This window comes from Bubalus bubalis, chromosome 2, assembly GCF_019923935.1.
Source record: "Bubalus bubalis isolate 160015118507 breed Murrah chromosome 2, NDDB_SH_1, whole genome shotgun sequence".
Lineage (NCBI taxonomy): Eukaryota > Metazoa > Chordata > Mammalia > Artiodactyla > Bovidae > Bubalus > Bubalus bubalis.
Window position 1 is genome coordinate 69724990 of NC_059158.1, and position 22853 is coordinate 69747842.

General features: G+C 38.5%; 1 long non-coding RNA gene across 6 annotated transcripts in view; it reads left to right on the forward strand.

Moving 5' to 3' along the window:
• LOC112581569 overlaps positions 1-22853 on the forward strand; it is a 144931-nt gene that overhangs the window by 114363 nt on the left and 7715 nt on the right. The window lies entirely within an intron of this gene.

Below are 22853 nucleotides of genomic sequence, written 5' to 3' on the forward strand. Positions count from 1 at the left end.
CCTCGCTCAGGGTAGATGTCCAAGAAATCCTTATTTCTTGATGGAAAGAAGAAATAGAATGGTTGCTGTTCAGTTTGCTACTTAGAAAAACACACTGCAGTTAGGACTCACAAATCTAGTTCTTGCCTGCCTTTCACTGGTTTAGTCTTCAGATTAACACTAATATTTTAGGTCATGTTGCTCATCTCCATGTTTCTTTGGTTAGTTCTACATAACAGTTTCCTCTCTTCCCTAAGTTTTGTAAAGTTAGGTATCTGTGTATCAAATTCTCTTATCCTTGATCTAGTAAGAGGCTTAATATCTAATCATTTTGTGAATCTGGAGATATATTTGAATATTAATACTAGTGCTAATTTATGAATTAAAAATTGAGAACTTTGTCTTTTATACAGGCATTAGAGAAATATCAGAAGTATTTAAGGAAACTACTTTACTATGTACATCATTTTCTATATTCTTTACAGGACTATATGGTTCAGTGATCTAAGCTTTGAGTATAAGAACTGACTTTTAAGTCTGTTTCTGAAGCTCATGCTGTATAATTGACTTCATCTGAAAAATGAAAAGTGACTCCTGTTGAATAGTTGATGTAATGGTGAACATTTCCAAAACCATCTGAAATATCATTTTAAATAGAAGATAAGAGGAAAATAGTCAAATTCCAATTGAGGAAACTATACTTAAGAGGATATCCTTTAAGGTAAAAGATGAAAATTTAGTATAAAACTTAAAGAGGAAAAAAATTTCTACTATTTATAGCAGTGTTTTTGAAATGTTCTGTAATGTCCAGAGAGATTAGACTCAGCCTTAAGGAAAATCTATTTAACTTAACAATAATTTAAAGTGATTTTTAAAATCTAAATGGGGAAAAACTCAAAGGAATAAGCAAAATATTCAAATTCAAGGAACCTATGTTTCCCTGACAACTTTTAGGAAAGTTACTTTATTTTCCTGTGATACATTGCACATCTGTAAAATTATTTGCCAGTAAGGACTTTAATAAAGGTAAGCTTCAGTGTCCGATAAAGTGTTTTGTGGAAAACTATGGAAATCTGGAATTTTAAATCTAACTTTCCTTTAGAAAGGAAATTAATATCCCACTGGAGACTAGATCAGTTTTTTATTGGCATGATCCTAGTCATAGCTAAGCCAGAAACGAAGAGAATTGAAACAATTAGACTCAACAAAGCAAATACAAAATATCTAATTGGAAGCATGCAAGGAAATTTATGATGTTTGAGATTTTTCCACTAGAATTAAACTCAAGATTTTTTGACTCCAAAACCACCAAGTCACACCTAATGGCTCCTTTACCACATAGGAACATGTGGAGCCCAGCCCAAATTCAAACTAGTCACTTTATACTCACACTTAATATGTATAGGAGTTTCCACTTTACAATTCATGGTAAAATCATAAAAGAGGAGCCAAGATTTTGCCACCACTGAGAAAGCATCTAGTTCTTAGCAAGCACCCACATGTGGTGTCTAGAGGCTGCTGCAAACCTTAAGTTCCCAGAGGTAAAGGGAGCAAATAAACCATCCATGGTTTGAAGTTCAGCCCCTGGTTTGTAGTTCAAACCATGCTCAAGAGATTTTTGAGTTAAACAATGGCTGAAGCAGAGTACAGAAGAGAGGAAAGGCTGGTCAAGAAGACAGACTCCAGAGTAATGACTAAAAGGGTTGTTTTCTACCATTTTTAAATTTTATAAATTTGAAAATTCAGTGTACAATTGAGCCTTGAACGACACGAGTTTGGACGGCATGGGCCCACTTACATGAGGGTTCTTTTTTCCATTAGTAGGCACTACATTTACCATTAGTGGGTACAATTATATAATTCACAGTTGATCGAACCCACAGATAAGGAGGGCAGACTATAAATTGCACTTGGATTTTCGAGTGGGCAGAGAGTCTGCACCTCTAACCCCTATGCTGTTGAAAGGTCAACTCTGCTTCATGGATACCAATGGCTTCTCTGACACTTGGAGAAATATCTTTGTAAGGTGGTAGCTAGAGGCCTTTAAGGGTTCCACTGATGGTTTTGAAGTAAGAACCAGATGATAATATTCTTTTAGTTTCAACTTGTGCTTTTCAGTGTGCATGGGCGAGAGTGGGTGGATGAAAATTTCATAGATGCTTTTGTATCATCTTACAGTTCTTCATTTTATGTGCTAAATTGTGGGAAAGCTGTTTGCAAACCAAATTATACTTTAAATGCACTCACTGAGCATGTTGAACAAAGAGATACAAGCATGTATTCGCCAGTAAAGTCAGCAATCACTCTGCAGTCTCCTTTGTGGGAATCTAGACATTCCTAATTGGGTTTGATTAAAGCTAGGTCCATGTGCCTTATTAAATTCTGCATTTGTGTAGAAATTTTACTTCTTTGATGGAAAATCGCTAATTACTTGGTCCAGTTCTCCTTTGAGGTTGCGATAGAAGCATTATTAATCCAATTTTGTTTCTATATATGATTAACATAAACCACTTTGACTCCAATGAAAGATAGTTATTTTCTCTCTATCATCCTGATACACGGTGAATACATATAAATAGGTGAATTAAAAACTGTCAAAAGCATGCCTATGAAATGAGATTTCTGTCTGCTAACACTGTGAAGTTCATTCTTTCCCAATAGGAATGAACAGAAACATTATGTTGAAAATATTTAGAGTATGTATGTATGTCATAGTATTAATATATGAGTTGTCAAAACTATGGCCTGCCAGTCAAATCCAGCCCGTCATTTGTTTTTGTATGGCTCACAAATGTGTCCATATACTTTTTAATGCTTGAGAAAATTTGACAGAAGAGTAATATTTTGTCACATATAAAAAAATTATATGAAATTTAAATTTAATTGTCCATAAAAATGTTTTGTTGGCATAGAGCCATTGTCCTTGTTTATATAATGTTTCCATGGCTGCTTTCATGCTACAAAAGTAGAAATGAATAATTTTGACAGAAACTGTATGACTCGTAAAACCTAAAATATTTACCAGCTGACCCTTTACCAAAAATGTTTGCTGAAACCTTATATATAATATGTGAGGTGATTTGCATCCCAATAGTAAATAGTCCAACAATGAAAAACAGTGTTCATGTTTGATTAAAATAAAATGTAAAATATAATAAAGTTGTCTGAGATTGAAATATGTTTAAATTATATAGACATAGAAAATCTAATATTCTAAAGAGAAAAGATACATGTTGAGATAGTAAGTGATTTAAAATGAAGTTAATTCACCTTTTAATAAAATAAAAATACTTTATAAATAGATGTGGATTGAATCTATATATCATTTTCATTTTGGAACACTTTAATTTATGATACAAATTTCTTTTAGCTGTAACTCAAGCAAAGGACAGAAAAAAATCAGTAAAGAAATAACTCCAAAATATGGAGAGAGAAATGATAATACAATCAGAAACCCAATTAGTGAGTTATAGTAGAGGAAACATATTTAGTTAAGTTATTAAATGCCTCCTGAATTTCATTCATCTACACAGTTTTTCATTCTTTGGTTCTATTTTGGAAGTGTTGGCATTCTTTTTGATGACTAAAGACTAAAGAAATAATTTTGTATTCTGCTAAGTGTAGAGGGATTTTACAGTGCTACCTGGATAATTGGTGTGATTCCTTAGCCTATTTAATGAGACTGACATTAGGCTGAGGCCACACTTGGGCTTCTGAAGAGCAGTATGAGATAACAGAGTTTAGAATTATATGTATTTTAATGCAAGGAAGGTTAGTGAATCAGGAGGGGAAATAAGATCACTTCTTGTTCATTGACTATACTTGCTTGAAAATAAATGTTAGCATTTCATCAGTCACACCATAACTGATCCTTTCGTTCTAAATGTCTTGTGCGTGTTCTGGTCTTTTGTTGTTGTTCAGTGGCTAAGTTGTGTCTGACTCTTTGCCCCCCAACAGACTGTGTCATGCCAGGCTTCCCTGTCCTCTACTATCTCCTGGAGTTGGCTCAAGTTCATATCCATTGAGCCAATGAGGCTATCTAACTGTCTCATCCTCTGCCACCCTCTTCTCCTTTTGCCTTCAGTCTTTCCCAGCATCAGGGTCTTTTCCAATGAGTCAGCTCTTTGCATCAGGTGGCCAAAGGATTGCAGCTTCAGCTTCAGCATCAGTCCTTCCAATGAATATTCAGGGTTGATTTCCTTTAGGATTGACTGGTTTGATCTCCTTGCAGTCCAAGGGACTCTCAAGAGTCTTCTCCAGCACAGTTCAAAAACATCAGTTCTTTGGCACTCAGCTTTCTTTATGGTCCAACTCTTACATCCATACATGACTACTGGCAAAACCACACCTTTGACTATACAGACCTTTGTCAGACAAGTGATATCTCTGCTTTTTAATATGCTGTCTAGGTTTGTCATAGCTTTCCATCCAAGGAGCAAACATCTTTTAATTTCATGGCTGCAGTCACCATCTGCAGTGATTTTGGAGCCCAAGAAAAATAAAATCTGTCACTGTTTCAACTCTTTCCCCCTTCTGTATGCCATGAAGTGATGGGGCCAGATGCCATGAACTTAGTTTTTTGAATGTTGAGTTTTAAGCCAGCCTTTTCACTCTTCTCTTTCACCCTTATCAAGAGGCTCTTTAGTTTCCCTTTGCTTTCTGCCATTACAGTGGTACCATCTGCACATCTGAAATTGTTGATATTTCTCCTGGCAATCTTGATTCCAGCTTGTGACTCATCCAGCCTGGTATTGTGCATGATGTACTCTTCATATACTTTAAATAAACTGGGTGACAGTATATTGCCTTGATGTACTCCTTTCCCCATTTGGAACCAGTCCATTATCCCATGTAAGGTTCAAATTGTTGCTTTTTGACCTGCATGCAGCTTTTTCAGGAGACAGGTAATATGGTCTAGTATTCCTGTCTCTTTAAGAATTTTCCACAGATTGCTGTGATCCACACAGTCAAAGGCTTTCTTGTAGTCAATGAAGCAGAAGTAGACATTTTTCTGGAACTCCCTTGCTTTCTGTATAATCCAACAAATGTTGGCAATTTGGTCTCTGGTTCCTCTGCCTTTTCTAAACCCAGCCTGTACATCTGGAAGTTCTTGGAATACATACTGTTGAATACTAGCTTGAAGGATTTTAAGCGTAACCTCACTAGCATGGGAAATGAGAGCACCTGTCCAGGAGTTTGAACATTCTTTGACACTGCCCTTTTCTGGTATTGAAACGAAAACTGACCTTTTCTGGTCTTCAGACATACTCAGATTACCTTCAATAATTTACAGTAAGGTAACATATGGCAATAGAGAACAGGACTCTCACTGAAGGAATAAGAGCAGTATCACAGGAGGGCCTCAAAGAGACAAGAGAGGCTTGGCTAACCAGAACACCCACAGTAACTAATATACTAATAAACAACAAATATACTAGTATATAAATAAGTATAACATGTAAATATTTACTAACAGGCAAACATATAATATGTAAGTATATAAAATATCAATATACATAAATATATTTAATATGCAAATATATTAAGCATGTGAAAATAATCTCTACCTGATTATATAATAAAAAAGACATTAAAAGAAAGCAAAAACAAAATAAATGTCAAAGTAATTTTGAAAATTAAATAGAATTATATAAATATCTAATATTTGAGATTATTATTCTTAAAACTTCAAAATGCACCTAGAATTAATTGCCTGCTCAATGCAGAAATCTTTCATTTACTTTACATTGCTGTTGTCAAATTGCTAAAAGTGTGTGCAAAAGTGTCCTCAAATTGGGTACTTCTGTTTCATAAAATTTGTTTAATGGCGTTAATATTTTATCTTCTTGCCTTGGTTTTGGCTTTGCTGTTGAAATCAATATTGCTTTTGATAATTCAGATCTTAGATCTTTTTCTAATTTCATACTAGTATTCCACAACATATACATCTTTTTCTCACTGTATTTTTCTCTTATAGAATTTGCAAAGATCTGTGAAAGTTGCTCGGTCATGTCTGACTCTTTGAGACCCCATGGACCATATAATCCATGGAATTCTCCAGGCCAGAATACTGGAGTGGGTAGCCTTTCCCTTCTCCAGGGGATCTTCCCAATCCAGTGATTGAACCCAGGTCTCCCACATTGCAGGTGGATTCTTTACCAGCTGAGCCACCAGGGTAGCCCAAGAATACTGGAGTGGGTAACCTATCCTTTCACCAGCAGATCTTCCCAACCCAGATATCAAACTGAGGTCTCCAGCATTGCAGGTGAATTATTTACCAACTGAGCTACCAGGGAAGCCCCTGTAGCTTATGGTAAATATTCTAACACCAATGAGCAAATAATTTGAGGCTTCCTGATGGTTCTATGGTAAAAGAATCTGCCTATAATACAGGAGACACGGGAGATTCAGTTTTGATCGCTGGGTCGGGAAGATCCCCTGGAGGAGGAAATGCAACCCACTCCAGTATTCTAGCCTGGAAAATCCCATGGACAGAAGAGCCTGGTGGACTACAGTCCAAAGGGTCCCAGGAGTCAGATATGACTGAGCGACTGAGCACAACAGCACATTTAAATAATTTAGCATTCAGATCTCCTAGCAAAGTTCATAACACTTCATTGGATTATGCATGAAAATTGCCAATTTAAGGACTCATTTTGCTTCCAAAACTTATTTTTTGGAATGCTATTCACAGAATTTTTATTGAGTGTACTATACACGTAAACTTCTTAATTTCTTTCTATTTGCAATAATAACTCATCATGAACAAGAAATGGGGTCACAGAAATACACTCACAACATAGCCACAGCAGCAAGCAGAGGTGACTGGCTGGATTGTAACCATGCCACTTCTGTATGTTCCTGTCCTATTCTTATGCTAACCTAAACCTTTGTTTCCTCATGTCAGCATTTCCTGTTCCTTTTATTCACCTTGACCTCACTGGCTTGTATGGATCCAATGATGTTTCCAGGTTGAGTTCTCTGCTTTAATTCTCACAGCATAATTGTAGTGCCTGTCCCTGTTTTCTCAGTTCTCAGGTGATTTTTCTTGGGACTCAGCATTAAGAAAAATACAGATTTCCTCAGAAATGCTGGGTAGGAATTTCCAGAAGGAAATATGAAATCAGCCAGTCTTCCTCTTTCTATTGATGCATCTTTATTGGACCTCATGACTTCCTTACTTAGGGCTTTCTGCTTGCCTTCACAATGTTTTCCTACTGGCCCAGCTCACATTGATTATCACCTCTTTGGGCTGTACTATTATCTCCAGGCTGTTCTTAGATCAGATGCTTATCTCTGGTCCAACTGGTTGCGACTTGGAAGAAATGGGGTCCAAGACCTATAAACTGCTGCCTCAGCTCCAGGTGAGCAGCAGGACGGTTTCCTCAAACACAGTTTGTAGGTAAACTGGGCTCAGTGAGTAATGGGTGTCATACCACCCCTGTGACTTGCCATAAGCTTCCTTTTAGGGAAAATACTGTCTGTAGACTTAAATAACAAAATGCCATTGCCTTGTGAAGACAGTTACATGAATTCCCTTGTAAATTCCCTTACCGTCTAGCTCTTTTTGTTGTTCAGCTCCTGTATACGTACTGAGGGCCAAACCCAAGGCAGAGCTTAATTTCTGTGCCAAATAAAAGAGAGGAGAAGGCACACAGGATTTGAGTATTTAGGGAGGGAAACCCAGAAGACGGGAACTAGAGAAGGTAAGGACAGTGTGAAGAGAAGGATGCAAGAAAGAGGAACTCTTCTTGGCAGCACAACAAAGGAAGGAACTTCAAAATCAACAAACAAAAAAAGCAAAAGTAGGAATTGAGTGTCTTGTTTTTGTCAGTGACAAACTCTCTTCTATTGGTTCATTTCCTTCCATTCTTTTCACTCTGTTTTTTTACTTTTTTTTAAAGTGAAAGTGAAGTCGTTCAGTCGTGTTCAACTCTTTACGACCTCGTGGACTGTAGCCCACCAGGCTCCTCCGTCCATGGGATTGTCCAGGCAAGAATACTGGAGTGGGTTGCCATTTCCTTCTTCAGGGCATCTTCCCGACCCAGGGATCAAACCCAGGTCTCCCACATTGCAGGCAGAGGCTTTAACCTCTGAGCCATCAAGATGATGTTAAAATGTAGACTTTTTGTTGTCCTCCAAAATCTCTTTTCTTTCTTCTATGGTGATAGAGCCCCTGACTTTTGGCTACACATATGGCCGTCTAGATTAGAAACACTTCCCACCTTTCCTTGCAGTGAGGAGGGGTCATTTGACAGACAGTTCAGGACGGAGGGATCTAAGCAGGAGGAAGAGTCATGTGACAACTTCTGGGAATCATGCCTCAGAGACAGCATGAGTGCACTCTCCTTTTATTCCCCTTCATCTCTTTCTTCATCCTACTGCCTGAGATAGAGACATTTCCACCTTCAGCTTTGAGGTTGAGTCCATGCATAGCAGAACAACAGCAGTAATATCTGTGTAGTCTCATAAATTATATACTAAAATATTATATATTATGCCATACCAGCCTTAAACAGCCAAATAGACTTTCATTTAACAGAAAAATCGGCTTCTACTTACTTTAACCCATGGTATTTAGAAGTTTCTTCACACACATTTGTACTTAAGTAATGTAGTTACATAGATTTTGCTATAATCCACCCTTTTCACTTAACAATGTATCATACATTTTTATTGCCAATATTGTTTGTAACTGCTATAGACTGAATGGCGGTGTCCCCCACAACTCATCTGCTGAAATCCTAACCCCAGTGTGATGCATTAAAAGGTGGGGCTTTGGGGATGTGATTAGGTCACAAGCAATTCTCATGAATGGGATTAGTGCCATTATAAAAGGGACCCCAGAGAGTGCCTTCACCACTTCCATCATTGACCTTGGTGGCATCTGGAATTGTGAGAAATAAATTTCTGATGTTTATAAACCATTCAATCTATAGTATTTTGTTATAGCAGCCTGAACAGATTAAGACAGTAATCATAATTTTTGATGGCTGTTTATAATTTCATCTCATAAATGTGCCACAGTTTATATAAGCAATTCCCCCTTATTAAATGTTTAAGTTGGCATTAATTAATTTATATATTTAGCTCTTAAAACGCCTTAGTTTTAATTCAATCATCCATACTAGAAACAATACTATATAGTACAAGATGAGGATAATTAATTTTATGGCTATCCAGTAACCATGATACTAATTATTTAATTTATTTCCCATCCCATTTAGATTTGTGCTGCTGCTGGTATCTGATATTAAATTCTGATATCATTGATTTCTGTTTTATTTATTCTGTTCCCTTAATCTATATATCCTTAGGCCAGTGCCCTATGTTAATTATCATACCTATAAAGCAACCTAACTACAAATATGTTAAAATACTTATGACTTCCTTTTTTCACTTGGGTCAATCTATTTTTACCCATGTGTCTTATAACCATGATATCCTTTTTAGAGCTGAGTCTGTTATTCAAAAACAATACTACTAATAGTGAAATCTTGCTTTGAAACAGCATTTATTTCTCAGCTCCTTCAAATGTATTGTTTCAGTTGAGTTCTATACAGAACTATTATGACATTCATTATTCAGATTACTCACATTCAACTACTCTGTCTCCAAAAATTTGAAACCAGAGGATTTTTAAAAAGAGGTTACAATCAGGCTCTCTGAAATTTTTCTGAAATGCTCCCAAGGAGACAGCTGTCCACTCCTCTGGCTGAGGCCCTCAGTGTTTGCTGCTGATTATTGATGATGTTCTGCAGTCAGGTCAGAGCCGGTTAGCCTCTTGCTAACTTTGGTTGCAGCTGTCTGCAGTCACGCTGAGCATGTGAGGTCCAGCAGCACAGACCATCAAAAAGCTGTTCTCTGCCTGCTTTAAAAATAAATCCCTATAAAGTAGAACAAGTAATTGATGTTTTGCAATTTTTCTACTTGGGGACTCGAATCAGATCTTAAGTTGATGAAGCATTAGTAGATCTGCTTAGAAAAGAAGTGAAAAGCTGTTGTTTGAATAATAAAACATGAGAGAGACGTTTTAAAAGATTTTCAGTCTGTACTGCTGACATCTGGATGATATACCATACTCAGAGTTCAATGGACTTCTCAGAATAGCATCTGTTATGTGCAAAGAGATATGGAAAGAATATATTCCATACTTTAAGTGCTTTAACTACCAATAAGATATGGTTCAAGTGTGATAAGGCAAGAAATTCAAGCAATTTCTAAGATCATGTATTTTTTAGAAAAGCTTAAGTGCCAACTAGATTAGCTTGGAAATGTTCCATAACTATACATCTATAAAAATGTGTTTTAAAATATTGTAAAGTTATAGCCACTCTAATCAGTAGCAAGAAAGTAAAATGGAAGACTTAAGAAGTGTTGTGCAGCTAACTTTGAGAAATTCCATAGAAATTAACTTTTACATTAAGGCAGCCCCAAACAGAAAAATGGATTATGTGGGGATAACAATCAGATTGGAAAGGAATCGTCAAGGGCATTCTTTGAGCCATGAAATAGTTGTAGCTTAAGTCAAGCTGCTTAATATACTTAATGTCAATATATTTATGCATATTATATATGCTTAGTCCTGTGCTTATATTATAAAGTCACAGGAACTTTATGAAAAAAAAAGCAAAAATAAGCAGTAGAAAGGTTGCTGTAAGTCAGTTTCCCAAGTTGGTTCCATCAGAACAAATTGCCACAGGATATGAGCACATGTGACATGAAAAAAGTGTTTCATGCTAATGTATCTAGAGAAATGCTAAAGTGAAAGAAAGTGAAGCTGCTTGGTCATGTCTTACTCTTTGCGACCCCATGGACTGTAATCGACCAGCCTCCTCTGTCCATGGGATTTTCCAGGCAAGAGTACTGGAGCGGGTTGCCGTTTCCTTCTCCAGGGGATCTTCCCAACCCAGGGATTGAACCTGAGTCTCCTGCATTGCAGGCAGACACTTTACCATCTGAGCCACCAGGGAAGCCCTAAGTGCCTATTTATATTGCTAAGCACATAGCTATATTGCAGGACTCCTCTGAGCCTTCAATAGTCCATGATAGATTGTGCACGTCAAAAAGAGTTTTAGGAGGCAACAATTTCCCAAACTTAATCTCTACTGAGGTGACCTATTTCAATCTCCTGGAACACTGGTTTGGAGAATGAATCTAAAATTTGGCAAAACTAATACAGTTATGTAAAGTTTAAAAATAAAATAAAATTAAAAAACAAACAAAAAAAAATAAAAAGAAACATGTAGTCATTCAGACATTTTTCCCCAAAAAGTCAAGCATGCCACGAGAACAAATGAAAACTTTCTTTGATACCTTGCAGACAGAAATTTTGGGACGCTGATTCTAGGAAATTGTGGAATAACTTTATAATATCCAAAGAGCATATAAAAATTAAAACAGAAAAAGGGAACTCAGGTTTCCATAATAAAGTAGTTCATTTTTTCCATTTGTAAAATTGAATTTTTAACCTCAGAAAGATCTTAAAATAACACATTTAGCCAATCATCTTATTTTACAGATGAGGAAATTGAGGCCCAGATCAGTAAAGTGGTTTGTCCAGGATTATTCAGTTAGTTAGAACTCTAGTGTGGGATGAGAGCTTGGTTCTGATTGCACTCATTTCATGTTCCCTTCGTCTGATAACTTCCACACAACAGGTCGGTTTTCTTTTTTTTTTTTTTTAATTAAAACACATAAAGAGAAAAATTAAAATTCTTTCTTTCAGTTCAGGTCAGTTCAGTCACTCAGTCATGTCTGACTTTTTGCGACCCCATGGACCGCAGCACACCAGGCTTCCCTGTCCATCACCAATTCCCAGAGCTTGCTCAAACTCATGTCCACTGAATCAGTGATGCCATCCAACCATCTCATCCTCTATCATCCCCTTCTCCTGCCTTCAATCTTTCCCAGCATCAGGGTCTTTTCCAAGGAGTCAGTTCTTGAATAAGGTGGCCAAAGTATTGGAGTTTCAGCTTCAGCATCAGTCCTTCCAATGAATATTAAGAACTAATTTCCTTTGGGATTGACTGGTCAGATCTCCTTTGCAGTCCAAGGGACTCTCAAGAGTCTTCTCCAACACCACAGTTCAAAAGCATCAATTCTTCAGTGCTCGGCTTTCTTTATGGTGCAACTCTCACATCATCACATGACTACTGCTGCTGCTGCTGCTAAGTTGCTTCAGTCGTGTCCGACTCTGTGCGAGCCCATAGACGGCAGCCCACCAGGCTCCCCCGTCCCTGGGATTCTCCAGGCAAGAACACTGGAGTGGGTTGCCATTTCCTTCTCCAATGCATGAAAGTGAAAAGTGAAAGGGAAGTCGCTCAGTCGTGTCCGACTCTTAGCAACCCCATGGACTGCAGCCTACCAGGCTCCTCCATCCATGGGATTTTCCAGGCAAGAGTACTGGAGTGGGGTGCCATTGCCTTCTCCGCACATGACTACTAGAAAAAGGAAAACTTTGACTATACAGACCTTTGTTGGCAAAATAATGTCTCTGCTTTTTAATATGCTGTCTAGGTTGGTCATAGCTTTTGTCCCAAGGAGCAAGCATCTTTTAATTTCATGGCTGCAGTCACCATCTGCAGTGATTTTGGAGCTCAAGAAAATAAAATTTGTCACTGTTCCCATTATTTCCCCATCTATTTGCCATGAAGTGATGGGACCAGATGCCATGATCTTAGTTTTTTGAATGTTAAGTTTTAAACTAGCTTTTTCACTCTCCTCTTTCACTTTCATCAAAGATGCTTTCTTTACTCAGTCCTTTATTCCACAGCTCTCTCCAGAGTTAATAGTTTTGTTGCCTTTTTATTTTGTGCCCAGGTTTCTGTACTTCTCTAATTTATCCAAAAGTATATTGTTCATCTGTAAATTTATTCAGTAAACATTCAGTGAGCACACACTCTATTCCAGCCATACACAGTTGAAGTTTCTGCTCTCAGATTGCTCAGTCTAATGTGAGAGATAGAACATTCTATGATAAATGCCATGACAGAAGCCAGATAAAAACTTAAGGACCACATTTCTTGAATTGTGAGAAGTAAAGAGAGATTTTCTAGAAGGGACGAAACCTTAACTGAATCTCTTTGGGGGCAGATAGGTGTAAGGTAGATAAATAATGGATGGTTGTTCTGAAAGCAACACAGCTAATGTAGGGAAAGTGTGTAGTGTGTCTGCTGATAGGAGTGTAGCAGGGAAATAAGTTTGGACACACAGAGAAACACCAGATCATGGAAGGCCTTGTATCCAATGCTAATGATCTGGATCTCACATGTTAGAAAGATCCAGCTGGCAGCAATGAAGAGAAAGGATTAGAGTGAAAGAAGGCAAGAGGCTATGGCAGGGGTCCAAGGAAAAAGTGATGAGGGCCTGAAATATGACATGCAAGTAAGAATAGAAAGAGAGCCTCTCCTCTCAAGAGAATGAATGTGGCCTGGAACTAGGAGACGAAAGTGCAAACAGAGAGTGGATTGGTGTGCAACTTGTCTTGGAGATGGCTATTGGACTAGATGATGTGGGCGTGGGCCCAGAGAAGGGGGAGTTGAAGATAACTTACAGTGCTGGCCTAAACATCGAAGTAGAATGGCCCTGATCTGAGTTACAGAAATAGGAGACAAGCAGGATTAGGAGAAAATGTTTGGACATGTTAAGTAAGACACTTAAGAGTGTGGCAAGTTGACAATTGGATATATGTGTGTTGGATGCAGAGGAGAGGTTTGGCCCAGAGATATTAATCTGGAAATCCTAAGTATATAGGATACGTACTGTGTTTAAGCTTATTAAATGGATGAGATTCTTTCCAGAGAACATGCACCGGAAAAAGAGTAAGTTCAAGATACAGAATATGGAGGGCAGGAAAAGAAGAAGGCACAACCGAGAAACCTAAGAATGAGCCAAGAGATGACAGTGATGTAGGATGAGAGCTGAAAGGTCTGTGGATGTATAAACTAAAAGCTCTGGAATTGAGGTATAAACAGGTGAAGAAAGCAGAGATTTAGGAAGTGCAGGAGAAAGGTACAATTCTGGAGTTGGCTGGGAAATAGGGAAAGATTCAAAGTGGTAGGGTCACACATAAAGTTGACTTTATGTGTCAACTTTATGTGTAGGCAGAAAATTGAGGAATTTTTCCCCCTGAAAATTATATTTTTTCCTCTATAAAATAGAAGCAAGTTTATTTTCTGAAACAAAGAGGGGGCATTGTACTTGAGAGGATTTAACTAGACTAGGGAAGAGTTACAGATAAATGTTGAGGGGAATGAATGAGGGAGTCATCCACAGTGGTCTCAGGGAATGACTGGCATGCACCATTAGTGGTCCAGCTAAAACGGAACTCCAAGATGCTAAGGGGGCACTGATTCATTCTTTTTATTTATTTATTTATTTGGCTGTAGGGTCTTAGCTGCAGTGCATGGGATCCTCCCTGGGGCTCATGGGTTTCTTTCCAGTTGTGGCACACAGGCTCAGTTGCCCCACAGCATATGGGATCTTCCCAGACCAGGGATTGGACCTGCATCCCCTGCATTGAAAAGTGGATTCTTATTGGTTCATTCTTTTCAAATGTATAAGAGACAAACATTGGCATTTAAGAAAAGAGCTCATTTTTATAGAGAACTGATGAGCTTCTGGACTAGTCTTCCTTTTGGTTAATTACCCACATCACAGGTAAGCCTGGACAATAGAGTCAAGCAATCATAACTCAAAACAGCACTATTCACTTGATACTCCTGTTACCTGAACTGTGGTCTGAGTGCAGAGCAGGAAGTATGTAGACTAAATCCTGTGAACTTGGAGATCAAAGTTAGCCAAGGGTCATAATCTCAGGATAATATATTTCATTGGATTGTGACATTATCTGATCAGATGATTGAAAGTTTTACTTTCCTTGTTGAATACTATAAACCTGAAAGTTAATCATGTGAAAATTATTTTCTGATAAGAAAGATTGTTTTGTTTTTTCAGCTGTAACTAGACTCCAAAATATAAAATGGAAACATAAAAGAATGTATTAAAGCTTTAGACATGATTACGTTTGTGGGGGAATTAAAGCAATGAAGAATAAGAAAGTCCACTTAAGGGGGAAACTTGAGACTAAATGAAAGAAATTTTCAAATAAGGCATTAATTATACTCCCATTAAAATAAGAATCTATTGTTTATTATTAATTTAAATAAACAATGTGTGTATATATATATATATATATAGGAGAAGGCAATGGCACCCCACTCCAGTACTCTTGCCTGGAAAATCCCATGAACGGAGGAGGCTGGTGGGCTGCAGTCCATGGGGTCGCTAAGAGTCAGAGACGACTGAGCGTCTTCACTTCACTTTTCACTTTCATGCATTGGAGAAGGAAATGGCAACCCACTCCAGCGTTCTTGCCTGGAGAATCCCAGGGACAGGGGAGCCTGGTGGACTGCTGTCTATGGGGTCGCACAGAGTCAGGACATGACTGAAGCGACTTAACATAGCATATATATATATACATATGTATATATATACACATCCTACTGCAACTTTGGGGATCTTAAAAAAGTTGAGATGAGAGGCCAGTTGCTTATGGGGCTGTAACACAGTGGCTTGAAAATCAATATTCATCTAAAAGACTATATAAGATAGCAGTTATGAGAACAGGCTGTGGGGTCAGATTGCCTGGGTTCACATTCTGTTCATCATTTCTAGAACAAGAACCTCGAACAAGTTATTGAATTTCTTTGTCATTCTGTTTTCTAATCTGTAAAATGTAATTTAAATAGCATATATCTCATTGGGTTTTATGGAAATTAAATAAGATAATCCATGATACTTTGTAAGTACTCGATAAATGCTAGAATAAACTTCTGAATTTTTTTCCAATTTCTGGACTAAACAATACAGATATTCTTATGGGATAGGAGATACATTTTCAAACAGATAAAATTTTAGAACATACATTGTTTATTAAAAAATATACTGTGAGCTATCAATGAGAGGCAAAAATCCTATTTCATTTAGTCATTCAATATTCAACAAATATTTATTGACTAGCTATTATGAATCAAATATATTCCAAATGTTTGGCACAGAGGATAAATCAGAGAGTAACAAAAACAAAAACAAACAAACAAAAAAACCCCCCAAATACCCCTGTTGTTATGGAGCTTAAATTCTATCTGGGAGAGATAGTAAATAAAAATTGAACACAGTAAATGAGTACTTTTAGAGTGTGTTGGAAGGTGATTAATATTATTAAAGTAAAAAACAATGTAGGGTATAGGGGATTATGAGTGGGGATTAGAAGATTGAGAACAAACAGGGAACAAAGGAAAGTTGTAATTTCAAGTAGAATTAAAAAATGGGGAGAGGAACTGAATATTTTTCCAAAGCAGACACACAAACAGCAAGCAGACATGAAAAGTTGCTCAGCATCACTAATCATCAAGGAAATGCAAATTAAGACCACAGTAAGATACTGCCTCACACTTATCAGGAGGACTATCATCAGAAAGACAGGAGATATATGTTGAAAGGATGTGGAGAAAAGGAAAGCTTTGTGCAGTATTGGTGGGGTTGTAAGTTGGTGCATCCACTATATGGAAAACAGTGTGGAGGGTCCCTGAAAGATCAAAAATAGAACTGCCATATGATCTAGCAATTTCACTTCTGGGCATTTGCCCCCCAAAGCACCAAAAACACTAGTACTAAAAGATATTTGCACTTTAGCACATATATGCAGCATCATTATAATAGCCAACCCAAGTGTCCATCCATAGGTGAATGGATAGAGAAGATGTGGAGCATGCTTGCACACACACACACACACACACACACACACACACAGGAATATTACTCAGCTATAAAAAATGAAATTTGCTGTTTGGGACGATACCGATGAATCTAGAGGATACTAGGTTAAGGAAAATTAGTCAGATAGAGAAAGACAAATATTTCATGATCTCACTTATAAGTGGGATCTAAAAACAAAACAGATAAACCAAAATGAAAATAGACTCATAGAGAGAACAAATAGGTGGTTGCCAGAAGAGAGGGGAATTGGAGAGTGGGCAAAGTAGGTCAAGGAGATGAAGGTGTACAAACTTCCAGTTGCATAATAAATAACTCATGGGGACGTAATATAAACATAAGTAATGTGTATGGTCTAAACTTACTACAGTGATCATTTCATAAAGTGTATGTGCATTCTCAGTCACCTCAGTCGTGTCTGACTCTCTGCGATCGCATGGACTGTAGCCCACCAGGCTCCTCTGTCCATGGAATTTCCCAGGCAAGAATACTGGAGTGGGTTGCCATTTCCTTCTCCAGGGGGTCTTCCTGACCCAGGGATCGAATCTGGGTCTCCTGTGGCTCTTGCATTGGCAGGCAGATTCTTTACCACTGAGCCACTAGGAAACTCCATTTCATAATGATTGTATGCAAATGTCAAATCATTATGGAGTATACCTGAAACTAAATAATATCAAATATCCACTTTATTCAATTTTTAAGATACCCAAAACTAAGCTCTATATAGCTTTTTAAAAAAATTAAGTAATCAGAGTATGTCTTATTGAAATGGTAACATTAAAAAGAAAAAAAACAAACAAACCATGAGAAAGTGAGCCTTGGGGATTATATGGATTGCTAGCAGTGCCAAAACAAAGTACCACAGACTAAGCCACTCAAACTACAGAAATTTATTTTCTCACAATTCAGGAGGTTAGAAGTCCAAGATCAAAGTGTCTGCAGAGTTGTTTTTTCTAGGCCTCTCTGCTCGGCTTATAGATGGCCATGTTCTCCCCACGCTCTGACATAGGCCTTCATTTGCCTGTGTCCAAATGTCCTCTCATGGGTGGATTAGTGTCCACCTTATTTGCCTCATTTTAACTTAATCAGGTCTTTAAAGGTCCTATCTCCAGTCACATTTTGAGGTACTTTAGGGGGCTAGGAGGCTTCCCAGGTGGCGCTAGTAGTAAAGAACCCACTTGCCAGTGCAGGAGACCTAAGAGAGGCGGGTTCAATCCCTGGGTTGGGAAGATCCCCTGGAGGAGGGCATGGAAACCTACCCCAGTATTCTTGCCTGGAGAATCCCTTGGGCAGACGAGCCTGGAGGGCTACAGTCCAGAGGGTCGCACCAAGTCAGACATGACTGAAGCGGCTTAGCGTGCACACATGCACGGGGCCTTAGAACTTAACACATGAATTTGAGAGAGACACAAATTCAGTCCATAGGAGGGATATTCCACAAAGGAAACAGCTAGTTCAAAGGCTCTAAAGTAGGGATTTACAAGAGGTCCTCGAGGAACAGCAGGGACCAGCATGGAGTGGAATGGGTGAGGGTGAGGGAAAGGCAGCTTGCGTGAGGCATTGCACACCATTTTAAGATCTTTGTGTGTTACTCTGAGTGAAATGGAAAATCGTGACCGCACTTCCAGTGAGATAGTGACACATTTACTTTATTTTTTTAATTAATTTATTTTTAAATTGAAGGATAATTGCTTTACAGAATTTTGTTGTTTTCTGTCAAACCTCAACATGAATCAGCCATAGGTATACATATATCCCCTCCCTTTTGAACCTTCCTCCCATCTCCCTCCCCATCGCACCCTTCTAGGTTGGTACAGAGCCCCTGTGTGAGTTTCCTGAGTCATACAGCAAATTCCTGTTGGCTATCTATTTTACATATGGTAATGTAAGTTTCCATGTTACTCTTTCCATACGTCTCACCCTCTCCTCCCCTCTCCCCATGTCCATAAGCCTATTCTCTATGTCTGTTTGACACATTTACTTTATATTCCAAGTCACCGGCTGCTGTGTTGAAAACAGACAATCAGGAATAAGAGGAGAAGGGTGACCAGCTGAAAGCCTCCACCATGAGCCAGAAGAGAGATGATGAGGCTCAGAGCAGGAGTACAGCAGTACGGATGGTGGGGAATGTCAGGATGCATTTTGATATTTGTAAATTCATTTATCAAGCACACATTGAGTGTCTTCTATTTGTCATGGCTGCCAATGGGGCAGAAATGGTCAGAAATGTGTCTAGAAAGATTCATAGGGAAAAATGAGGTATGAAAGGAAAAACTGAATTGCCTTCTTCAAAGAGAAGGAAATAAGAGACAGAAACACTTATAAAGATAGCAAAATGTAAAATCATTAAGTGGTTATTAAAAAGGTCTTTTAATTAAATGTCTATTTTATTCAATATCAAGAAATTTGTGTATAAGATGGTGGAGAATGCCATCCCAGTTCATTTAAGAGCTCTGTTCCATCTATTTTCCCTTACCTTCTCTCTACATTCCATGTAAAATAAGACTTGACCTTTACCCTTTTCATAATCCAGACATCTGGTTGCAGCATGTGGGGCATTTTTAAGGCACGAGAAGGGGAAGCGCTGATGTGAAACAAAGGGCAAGATGAAAAGGAGGGAAGAATGGGCGGGAGGAAAGAAACAAGGGAGGTTTGGTGAAGGGGATGGACAAACAAGACTCATCCCGCCCTCACGCCAGGGTCCACAAACAAGCAAGCAAACACTGACTTCAGATTGCATTTAATCAGGAACTAAACGGAAAGGGACGTAGCTGTTACAATCAGGGTTAACAACTACCGCACTTTAAAAGTATAATGTATTAATTTGCTAGGACAGCCATTACAAAGTACCACAGACTATATAATTAAACAAGAGAAATTCATTTTCTCTCAGTTCTGGAGGCTGGAAGTCTTAAGATCAAGATGCTGGCCAGGCTGACTTCCGGGCTTTGCTCTTTGGCTTGCAAGTGACTGTCTTACTGGGTCCTCATGTGGTGTTTCCTTTGACTCATGCATCTTTCGTGGCCTTCTGTGTGTCAAAACTGCCTCTTCTTATGAAGACACAATTCAGTCTGTGACAATACTTATGCAATTTCATTTAATATTTAAAAAATTCTTCATATATTCCTTTAATCCATATTGGAGTTTAAAACTTTAAAAAGAATGCAGAGAATGAGACGGTTAGATAACGTCACCGACCCAGTGGACATGAATTTGAACAAACTCTCAGAGATAGTGAAGGACAGAGGAGCCTAGCGTGCTGCAGTCCGTGGTGTTGCTAAGGGCTGGACATGACAGCAGCTGAACAACACCAGCAAAGCTTATTAATTAAATATACAGTAAAATAGTCTTTTTATTTTTTCTTGGCTTTATTTTTTTTTAATTTTATTTTATTTTTAAACTTTACAATATTGTATTAGTTTTGCCAAATATCGAAATGAATCCGCCACAGGTATACCTGTGTTCCCCATCCTGAACCCTCCTCCCTCCTCCCTCCCTATACCCTCCCTCTGGGTCGTCCCAGTGCACCAGCCCCAAGCATCCAGTATCGTGCATCGAACCTGGACTGGCGACTCGTTTCATACATGATATTATACAGGTTTCAATGCCATTCTCCCACATCTCCCCACCCTCTCCCTCTCCCACAGAGTCCATAAGACTGATCTATACATCAGTGTCTCTTTTGCTGTCTCGTACACAGGGTTATTGTTACCATCTTTCTAAATTCCATATATATGCATTAGTATACTGTATTGGTGTTTTTCTTTCTGGCTTACTTCACTCTGTATAAGAGGTTCCAGTTTCATCCACCTCATTAGAACTGATTTAAATGTATTCTTTTTAATGGCTGAGTAATACTCCATTGTGTATATATACCACAGCTTTATTATGCATTCATCTGCTGATGGGCATCTAGGTTGCTTCCATGTCCTGGCTATTATAAACAGTGCTGCAAATAGTCTTTAGTGGAGTTGCAGCAAATATACAATAAACATTATTTGAACTTACTACCTTTTCATCACTAGGAAACAGAAGTTTGATTAGCAAAATGAGCCTGATTCAGGCCATGTGTTATAACCATAGGTTTTTCAAGTAAAGTACTTAGGTTAATTAATACCTTCTATTATTCCCATAGAAAAGAAATTCAAAAAAGCAAAATGGCTGTCTGGGGAGGCCTTACAAATAGCTGTGAAAAGAAGAGAAGCGGAAAGCAAAGGAGAAAAGGAAAGATATAAATATCTGAATGCAGAGTTCCAAAGAATAGCAAGAAGAGATAAGAAAGCCTTCCTCAGTGATCAATGCAAAGAAATAGAGGACAACAACAAAATGGGAAAGACTAGGGATCTCTTCAAGAAAATCAGAGATACCAAAGGAATATTTCATGCAAAGATGAGCTCGATAAAGGACAGAAATGGTATGGACCTAACAGAAGCAGAAGATATTAAGAAGAGATGGCAAGAATACACAGAAGAACTGTACAAAAAAGATCTTCATGACCCAGATAATCACGATGGTGTGATCACTGACCTAGAGCCAGCCATCCTGGAATGTGAAGTCAAGTGGGCCTTAGAAAGCATCACTACGAACAAAGCTAGTGGAGGTGATGGAATTCCAGCTGAGCTATTTCAAATCCTGAAAGATGATGCTGTGAAAGTGCTGCACTCAATATGCCAGCAAATTTGGAAAACTCAGCAGTGGCCTCAGGACTGGAAAAGGTCAGTTTTCATTCCAATCCCAAAGAAAGGCAATGCCAAGGAATGCTCAAACTACCACACAATTGCACTCATCTCACACACTAGTAAAGTAATGCTCAAAATTCTCCAAGCCAGGCTTCAGCAATATGTGAACCATGAACTTCCTGATGTTCAAGCTGGTTTTAGAAAAGGCAGAGGAACCAGAGATCAAATTGCCAACATCCGCTGGATCATGGAAAAAGCAAGAGAGTTCCAGAAAAACATCTATTTCTGTTTTATGGACTATGCCAAAGCCTTTGACTGTGTGGATCACAATAAACTGTGGAAAATTCTGAAAGAGATGGGAATACCAGAACACCTGACCTGCCTCTTGAGAAATTTGTATGCAGTTCAGAAAGCAACAGTTAGAACTGGACATGGAACAACAGACTGGTTCCAAGTAGGAAAAGGAGTATGTCAAGGCTGTATATAGTCACCCTGTTTATTTAACTTCTATGCAGAGTACATCATGAGAAACGCTGAACTGGAAGAAACACAAGCTGGAATCAAGATTGCTGGGAGAAATATCAATAACCTCAGATATGCAGATGACACCACCCTTATGGCAGAAAGTGAAGAGGAACTCAAAAGCCTCTTGATGAAAGTGAAAGTGGAGAGTGAAAAAGTTGGCTTAAAGCTCAACATTCAGAAAACGAAGATCATGGCATCTGGTCGCATCACTTCATGGGAAATAGATGGGGAAACAGTGGAAACAGTGTCAGACTTTATTTTTCTGGTCTCCAAAATCACTACAGATGGTGACTGCAGGCATGAAATTAAAAGACTTTTACTCCTTGGAAGGAAAGTTATGACCAACCTAGATAGCATATTCAAAAGCAGAGACATTACTTTGCCAACAAAAGTTCATCTAGTCAAGGCTATGGTTTTTCCTGTGGTCATGTATGGATGTGAGAGTTGGACTGTGAAGAAGGCTGAGCGCCGAAGAATTGATGCTTTTGAACTGTGGTGTTGGAGAAGACTCTTGAGAGTCCCTTGGACTGCAAGGAGATCCAACCAGTCCATTCTGAAGGAGATCAGCCCTGGGATTTCTTTGGAAGGAATGATGCTAAAGCTGAAACTCCAGAACTTTGGCCACCTCATGCGAAGAGTTGACTCATTGGAAAAGACTGATGCTGGGAGGCATTGGGGGCAGGAGGAGAAGGGGATGACAGAAGATGAGATGGCTGCATGGCATCACTGACTTGATGGACGTGAGTCTCAGTGAACTCCGGGAGTTGGTGATGGACAGGGAGGCCTGGTGTGCTGCGATTCATGGGGTCGCAAAGAGTCAGACAGGACTGAGCAACTGATCTGATCTGATTGTTCTGTAAACAGAACAAAGATACAGAATATACTTTAAAT